This window comes from Adiantum capillus-veneris, chromosome 11 (genome assembly GCF_014529385.1).
Source record: "Adiantum capillus-veneris isolate H3 chromosome 11, ASM1452938v2, whole genome shotgun sequence".
In the NCBI taxonomy this organism is placed as follows: domain Eukaryota; kingdom Viridiplantae; phylum Streptophyta; class Polypodiopsida; order Polypodiales; family Pteridaceae; genus Adiantum; species Adiantum capillus-veneris.
The window spans coordinates 133,188,815-133,198,027 of record NC_140941.1 but is presented as its reverse complement, the minus strand read 5'-3'; positions in this window follow the sequence as shown (position 1 = coordinate 133,198,027).

Genomic DNA, 9,213 nt, shown 5'->3' with positions numbered 1-9,213 from the left:
GAAGATTGAGAGGTCAGGAAGGAAGGTTAAGAGAGAAGCAAGTGAATGATGGATGTCAGCAAACACTCACCCCTTCCTTGGGTAGATCATACCTTTTGGAATGGTGTCATCACCTTTTGAAACCAATTGTTTAAAGTTGTTATGGGTGAAGATTTTGACCAATAGTTTTTGACCTCCCTAGGCGTTTCATCTAGTTGCAAGGGTGGTAAGGTACTCTCCCATGATTTTAGTTGCAACGTTGTTGTAGGTGGTGAACTTACAATGGGAGGTGAAAATGTTTTCTTGTTTGTATGGATTTTTACAATGGTAGGTGGAGGTTGTGTCGAAGCTGGGATTTCCATATATGAACTACATGAAGAGTAAGAAGCTTCGTTTGTTTTTTCTATGTTTGAGCTGAGCGAAACAAGCCTTTTTTGCTTGGGTACCCAAACTAGCTCCGGATCAGGTGTATAGTGTTCTGTGATCTTTCCCTTCCCACAATCTTCAATCGGATTTATCGTTACAGGATTTGACTCACATGGGTCTATGGGTGACATGTAAGAACTCAATCTATGTTTACGCACCCAGGTTTGATCATTCCCTTCATAGTAGCCTTGGGCTTCCAATATCATTTAGGAATCCAACGCAACATTTTCTTACATTTCTTGGAGCGAGTGGGGCGTCTCTTACAAGGATTCTATTTTTTAGCGTCAAAAATGGTCGCTAAAGACACTTTAGGGACCCATTTGTATGTTGTCCTTGTTATATCACGATGGGTCTTGTGCGTCCCAAGCTTTGTTTTAGCTACAGAAGTTGAAGCTCTAGAGGGTTAATTGACACCACACTCGATATGATAGCAAATTATATTTAGCACCCGTGTCCAATAAGGCGTTATATAGCACTTTTCCATAGGTGCTACTTAATAGGATATTGTAGAGGTGTGTCAAAGCCCAAGCCGTAGTTCGATGCTCGAGGCTCAAAATCACCAGCCGTCAATCTCTACAGATTCCACATGAGCTGCTCTATCTGTTTGAACCCTGTTGAGGCCTAAAAACCCCTAGATGGCATGACTTCCAATGCGGTTAGGTGGGCTCGAACCCGGCCCCCGGCAAAACTTCAACTGGCCATAACTTACTATCAGAGCTTTGATTGGCAATCCAAGAAGAGAGGCATGCTCCATAACTCGAGCACTACACATGCATCCACTGACAATTGCCTAGTCTACCTGTCCCCAGCTGCCCTATCCGTCGGAGATCTGCTAAGTCTTCTAACTTTGCACTGTAATATCTTGAGCATCGGGGCTCCGTTTGACGAGCCGTCTTGACCGGCTTCTAGAGCACATCAAACACTACATTCTAGAGCACCAACTTGGTGCTTCAGGCACCTTCATTTGCTATCCCATCTAGTTTTTGGCCTAAAAAGCCGCATTAAGCATACATTCCCGCTGCCACTGGTCTTCCCAGGGACTTGGTACCTACCCTAGCCTTATGCATTGCACCAGCCTGCTGCCTTTGCCTGGCATAGATCACTTTCTAGCTCGGACCAGCTTTGGTTGCACCATCATTGCCCACCCGCTCATTGAACATTTATGTTCGACCACATATGGACTTATTGCACTAAAAAACTGCACACCCAAAACAAACTCTCTGCACACCACAAAAACACCTAGCATATGTAATAAACCTGGCATCTATCACACGTCGCCTTACACAACGGTGCATTGTGATGTATCCATACTAGTGTCCTCGTGCAACGTACGTATAACAAAGGCTCACATGGTTGAGACTGTCATTTAAGCCAAGGGCTAATTATTCTATTTTTTGCTTTATATGCATGGCATACTAGTACGATGGTTGTACAACACCCATCATTGCAGACACTTTCGCTATAGCACTAGCTACTCTGTCAAGGACGAGCTCAGTTGTTGATGTTTTCACACATTTCATTTTATGTTTATTCATAGGCAACGTGCCATACATCTACACCCTGATACAATCATGATCACATAGAAGGTAAGTGGGTCAAGATGTGACTTATGGTGTCTCTCTCTACGAGGCGTGGTACAAGTACACATTTGTACGCTTATCGGATAAGCTAAGCCTCTCTCTACGAGGGCGTCTAGTTGTACGCTTATAGGATAAGCTACGACACAGCCATGGTCTGCACAAAATCATATGCACGGGGCATACAATACAATTGCATAAGGGGATTTTCTTAGCCGAGCATTCTCTCTCTCTCTCTCTCTCTCTCTCTCTCTCTCTCTCTCTCTCTCTCTCTCTCTCTCTCTCTCTCTCTCTCTCTCTTTTTCCAACTCCTATGCGAGAAAGGTGAAACTAGGCATGATTTTTCTAAAATCTTTCTATGTCGATATAGTACCAAGCAAGGCTAAGAACCATCTATTTTTGAAGGGCTAAGAGCCACCTATTTTGAAATGGCTAAGAGCCATCTATTTAAGATCAAACAATTCTATCCAGTTCAGTACCCATCAATTTTAATGGACAAGCAAGAGTCTTGCCATTCCTAATTTTTTGGGTGTTCTTTTACTACACACTTTGACTGTAAAAATCACGTTGAGTTTTTAAACGTCTTAAACTCGTAAGGGCTTATCTCTACCAAGGTGTATAGATGAAGCCAACATTTTTGACAGCACAGCTGTTCACAAAAACCCAAGATTATGGATTTTTGGATCCGAAAAAGATCCAATTGTGCATACGGTTCCAATTTTCATGGATCTTCTATAGCACTAAGAGTGTCTATATGAGTACAATTTTTTAAAAGACCTAGCTCATGATTACTAATCAATTATTCAATGTGATGGTCAATTATTGGAATCTTCACATCTACACTTCCAAGGACAAAAATCCATAAGCTGCCAAGGGCTCGTGGATAATTTCAGCTTCCAAAGTTGACTTAAGATACTATCGGCTGCTAGTTGAGTAGTTTTCATGCACTGTTTAACCAAGCGGTTTGACAACGCTCGTTTTAACCAAGGGATCTGGTTTGCAAAGGCAACACCCAAAGTTCCATGTGCAATACTACTTGCCTTTTACTAATCTTCAATTAGTGTTCCTAGGCCTTTGCCGACGGGAAAATTAGGTAGGTGCTCCACTACAGGTACGCATCTGTTTTGGTTTTGTTTCTTTTGGTTTGCTGTTTCTACGTAGGATGCATATCCATTTTTGCTCTTAAGAGAGATGACAAGGTCCTATAAAGAGCCAAAGACATTTGGGCTATAGTGTCCAAAATAAGTTTCTACATTATGCAATTATAGACCCACTTGTAGGGTTTATTTGGCACATGTTGTCACATGGGCTGCAACATGGTCTAGGAACTCACGGAGTTCGGTTTAGCCAGTGTGGAGAAAGGCTAATGAGGATCCCTCTCACTCCTGTTGTAGAGTGTTTGCAGTTACCTCCACGCACAAGTACACCTTGTACTTGAAGGATGTTCTTTTTTTTAACATTCTTACATGAGACATATTCCACATGTGGAGCATATGAGTCTCTAGGGCTGACACTGGCGCTCACTATTTCACTTCTGTGTCACGACAAAGTCCCTAGTTGCTGGTCAAATCTATTTTCTAGACCATTTTCAACACGACGTATCAGGAGCAATTTCGGTGGCCAGAAACTGTCGGATACTTAGAATGACTTGTTAAGGTACAAGTGCAGCTAAACAACATTACAGATGGTTGTTTATGCATATAGCAAGGCTATGAGTTGTAAATGAAAAAGTTTCATTGTTTGTACCTACAAGTGATTACTGTTTCACCTTCTATTATGGTTCAAACGTTTCAGCACGGCAGGCAAATGATTGCAGATGAAAGTATTTAGTTTCTTTTCAGAACTCTTTACATTCCTTTTTAATGTGTGCTAGGAGCACCATATTCGCCATAAGTATTGGCAAGGACGATTATGGATATACAGGTTCAGATTTGTTTCTTGCTAAATGCATGCACACTAGGTGTTATGGGCCCTAGTGTTTAGCAAAGACTGATTTGGAACGACATGTATATTTATCAAGTTGTTGCTTATGAAGCATTTTGCACTGTATGTGCAGTATCTCTATGAGATTACTTTTGGGTCTACCAATCACCAATAGAGGTCATGGCTCGGTTTGGGTGCCTGTGGATCTTTCACATTAACCAAGATGGTTCCTTAGGACATTTTTGTTTGTTCAGCAGTGTTGTATCGTATTGTGATCCCCATTTACTAGTCATCTAGGACGACTGTCTGTAAACCATGGGAAAAAACATGTCTCAATACTGTCAGAATCCAAAGAGGATAGGCAGATTACAAGTTATAAGTGTACTTTTGTGCTGAAGGATATGCAAAGCGTGTACGTTAGCACTAAGCAATCCAATTAGCAAGAATCTATCACTCTAGTTGGTGTTGCTTACAATAAGGTAAAGCATGTTTGTGACTCAGTTTAGTCCCTTCATGTTTAAAGTCCAGTTCTCAACCTTGAACACTAGTTATAGTGGGGTTGTTTACTGATGAAATTTGAGAACAAGTCAAGGACTTAAACTTGGCCGATGAGTTATGTCAGTAAGTTACTTTCAAGGAAAGTGAGAAGAGGTACTCTTTGGATACATTTTAGTTGTGATAACTCATTTCACTACTCAAGTGAGTTATACATGGAGTTTACACGCTATAATATCTATGTGACGGTTACACCAAGGTGGTTGTTGCAGGACAACAATATGAAAAATCAAGAGGTTACTCTTGGTTTCATTGAACCTCCTACTGAACCTTGTTCTGGTCAAGCAAACAGTTGCATCCCTGCAGGATGTCATTGTGGAAAGCGTTAGTGCATCATCACTCTTGTTTTCGAGGACGAAAACGCTTCTCCAAGGGGGGAGTAATGTCATGCCAAGGGCAATGCCTGGTGTTCAAGGACCAGCCCAAGGGTCCGACTGCAAGTGTGGATAGAGAATGAGGCCCAAGGGGCTATTTAATGGGAGGTTGGGAGGTTCATTCCTGGGCAGTCCCACCAAGGGTCTTACACTGTCACACCGCTCAGACATGCGCCAAAAGCATGTGCATGCAAAGAAATATCCCTGCGGCCTGCGGGGAGTCAAACTTCTCTCAAAAGAGCTCAAGCACTGTCAAAGGTGCCAACATATGCATGTATGCATAAAAAATTGCTCCCACTGGAACCAAAATATCGCAAGCACTAAAACCTGTAGCCTGTGAGTCGATGCCGATGCCGTAGCCGAAGCCGAAATTGAGGCCGAGAAGCACAGAGAAAGCTAACCAAGCCACTCTATGTACTTGTACCTGTACATGTATTTGTACCATAGTCAAAGAAGACAATGCCGTCAAACTCCCACTCTATGCGTGCGTATGAGGCCACTCCAAAAGAGGATACACACTCCCGAATGAGCCGTGGGCTCTCATAGACGGAAGAGACTTCAACAATTGTACATGTAACTGGCTATGGAAGCTCTGCAGCACAAACTACCAAAGGAAGGCTGAAAAATTCAGCTCCTGAACTGTAGCTCAAATGAGTTTTTTGATCGCATGAATGGCTCCGAATGGGGGGTAAAACTCGAGGAGGCCTAATGGAAACGCTCTCGGAATGTTGAATTTGCCGATGCCGAAGTCGGAACCCTGTTTGCACTCTTGAAAGTATGCGCGCACGAAAGAGATTTCAGGAATGAAACCACTCTGATATCAGATGAAGGAGAGGAGTTGGGAGCACAGCGGAAGAGGAAGAGGAATACACACGCACACTCACACACATACCACCATAGCCACACACATAGGTTGGAGGGGGAGAGTAGACACACACTGTGTGCCCCTCTAATGCACTGAGGCACAATACAGATTGTACTTAGTGTTAGTGGCTCACACAAGTGTATAGCTATACACTTAGGGTTAGTAGTAGTTAGTGATGGGCGGTCGGCGACATGGCCATTAAACCTAACATAACTGGTGGTGAGGCAACATCCTCAAACCGTACTCTGTGATACTCAATGTCTTTCACTTGGCTTTCTATGCATCTTAGGCTCATTGAATATCACATGTGAGCTTCGTATAACCTTCTTAGATTCTGGGTGCCATAGATGATATCCCATCTCTCCATCCACACCATATCCAATGAAGATGCACTTGTGTGATTTGGGGTCCAGCTTTTGTCTAAGCTCTTTTGGCACATGTGAGAATGCCTAACACCCAAATACACGTAACCTATCATAATTGGGTTCTTTGCCCATCCACATGTCCTACAAAACCTTGTACTTTAGTGGTGTGTGTGTGTGTCCTCACACACGCTCTCTCTCTAGAGTCATGGGATACGAAGATCAGAGATGTCTGGGTTTGTTCTTGCTCGAGCTGCGCAGACACAAAGATAGCCTGATGAATGGCGAGGCTAGCCAGTCTCAAAGACGGATCACAGACTTCTTCAGAGCAGACACGGGACAGCCACAAGAGCCACTCCCACAGCAGAGCTCCCCCTCGTCTCACACCAGAGGCACACTGATTGACCGAGCGATTGAACTGGGGAAATCCAGGCGCCCGCGACTGCGATGAACTACACAGCATCGACAAAGGCTACGACAGAAAATTCGGAGCACGCTGGCCAGGCATGCACGACGCCCGATCAGACTACTAACCATGGAGGAAATTGATGAGATTCTCCAACGACCGATGCTAGATCTCTTGTGATTCATCTATCCCAACAAGCCGCCCAATTTTTGCTTAGTTTTTTGCTTGGCTCACATCGACCAACTTAGGACCCCATAGTATATATCTTTGTTTTGTAATGTTTGTTAGGTTTCTTTGTTACTCTAACTTTGTATCAGATCCACCACTTTGTAACTTTCGGGTCTCATAGGTCATTATGGCCTTTTGAAGACGTTAATATAACATTTCATTTCATTTCTCTCTCTCTCTCTCTCTCTCACAGCTCGGGTGTGTGTGTCCTTTACTGTTGCGGGGAATTGTTGATGGCTTGTGGTGGGAGCAAGGCCTTGCACACAAAGCGTAAGTAAATTTTTTTTAATCGAATTCTTTTTTTTTTAACTGCAAACTGTCGAAATGGCAGACTTTGTAGAGTGTCAACTGACAACGGGGTGTGTGGGTGTGTGCTTCTCCTTGCTCGGCTTCTTCAATTGCTTTCACCTGCTCACAGATATCTGAGCTCTAGTAAGCAAGTCACCTGCATCTTGTGAGCTCCCTCCGACCTGTCCAATTCTCTTTGATTTGCCTAAATTTCAATTTCCTTGCTCAGCTACTGCTCGACAGTTGCAGTCCAAGCTTGTCTTCGACTCTCTCGCTGCCGATTCAAGCCAAGGCTTCAAGCTGTCGATTCCCTCTTACTGCTACTCATATCTCTTTGCTTACAATGTTGGGCTTAGATTTCCTGTACGAATCGATTCAAACCACATCTGCAGTGGTTCGATTCCCTTCCTATGGACCTTGAGAGGAATCAACCTCAACCCAACTATAGGCATCACGACATACCAAATATATATTTGCTTTAATCATGTGGGCCTTGACAAGCAGCAATAGAGTTGTGCCAAGGTAGGTATCAAGAAGTCCTTTTCACGAATTGTAACTCTTGGTAGTCTAAAGTAGGAAATTTGCAGAACATCAACAACCTTAAAATTTACTTTTAAAAGAGTTTCAAATTCTCCGACAAACACACAATTTACGGCAAATAAACAATTTCACATTATAAATGTCAACACTAAGCATTGTCATAATTAATGAGTGAGGATCAAATACCCTCACCCTATAAATGCGTAAAGGATCTAACCTTGAGCTTGTTGTTTGAGCGTTTCTCATCTAGAAGTCCTCTACCTCTTCTACCTACACACTTGAAATTTGCCCATTACGGGAAGCGAAGCTGCTTCTGCAGGAAGAAAACACACCTGCTCTATCGTTAGAACATGCACAAAAAGAGGGCTTTCACATCAATTCGCTTGTAGTGTGGTCTTCAATGCAGAACAGGTGGAAAACCTTAATGCAGATCACCTTGAGGGAAGATGTAGCTGTGTTGTCACTAGTTGGTGCACATCTTGTGCAGATTGGTGAAGCAAAACATACAGAGAGGTAGTCAATGAGCTAGCTGCTTTGATAAGCAGAGAATTTCGAAGAAGGGGGGCTTGCTATCTACTCTTGAGCTGCTGGTTGCAATCATGAGCGTTGCTCTTTTGCGACGCAACAATATAGCTTGTGGTTGTATTGGAGAAGAAGGCCCTGCTTAGCTGCTCGAGGTCCTCATCTCTCCCTATTGCTGTTGCCTGTGATGCCCTCTCGCGTGCTACATTCCATTGCATGTTGCTTATATTGCTGCTCTTTGCCACATTATTCACACTTTCCTTCTTTGCACACTTTGCAGAACTCATTCATTATCAATCGCGTAGATTTTAGGTACTTTGAGTTTCTTAGGACCCCCAGAGAGCGTGCAAACATCATGTCTATGTATTAAGCCCTCATGATGAGCAAAGGCATCAAAGACACATGCTACAACAAGCGAAAGTTGCTTATATTGCTACTCTTTGCCACATTATTCACACTTTCCTTCTTTGCACACTTTGCAGAACTCATTCATTATCAATTGCGTAGCTTTTAGGTACATTGAGTTTCTCAGGACCCCCAGAGAGCCTGCAAACACCACGTCTATGTATTGAGCCCTCACGATGAGCAAAGGCATCAAAGACACATGCTACAACAAGCGAAAGCTAGTCTACTGCACATCAATACTACTTCTGGTTAGACTCTATACAACACATTAATCAAAGCCAATATAAGTTGCGAGCTCATCCTACCTGAAGCTGACCTCGTGTTGTATCTGGCCTCAAGAAGACCACCGTTGCGTGCGAGTGTTGCTCATGTCTGTGTGTATGAGGGAACACAAACACAAAGCGAAAGAGGGAAGGGGGTAGCAGGTAGAGACTTTCAAGGATGCAGACACTAGGTCCAGGACTTGCACTAGATGGGAAGAAAATGGAAGGGGATGGGTGCGCCATAAGGAGTGAGCTAGAGCGAGCGTAGAGGCTGGTGAGATGAGTAAAGCAATAGGAGCCGAGGATCCAGGTGTTGGCTAATGAATGGCTTATTGCATATTGGGGATATGATCGATTAACATTAGTTTTTGTCCTTCCTTTGGGTATCGTGCACACGAAGATTAGGGGTAGGTGAGCACTGAGTAGCCTTACTCAAGCCCTTTTTTTTTTCCACATAATTTGAAAAAACCCTCCAAAAGCTCCTCAAACCTCGGTGCCAC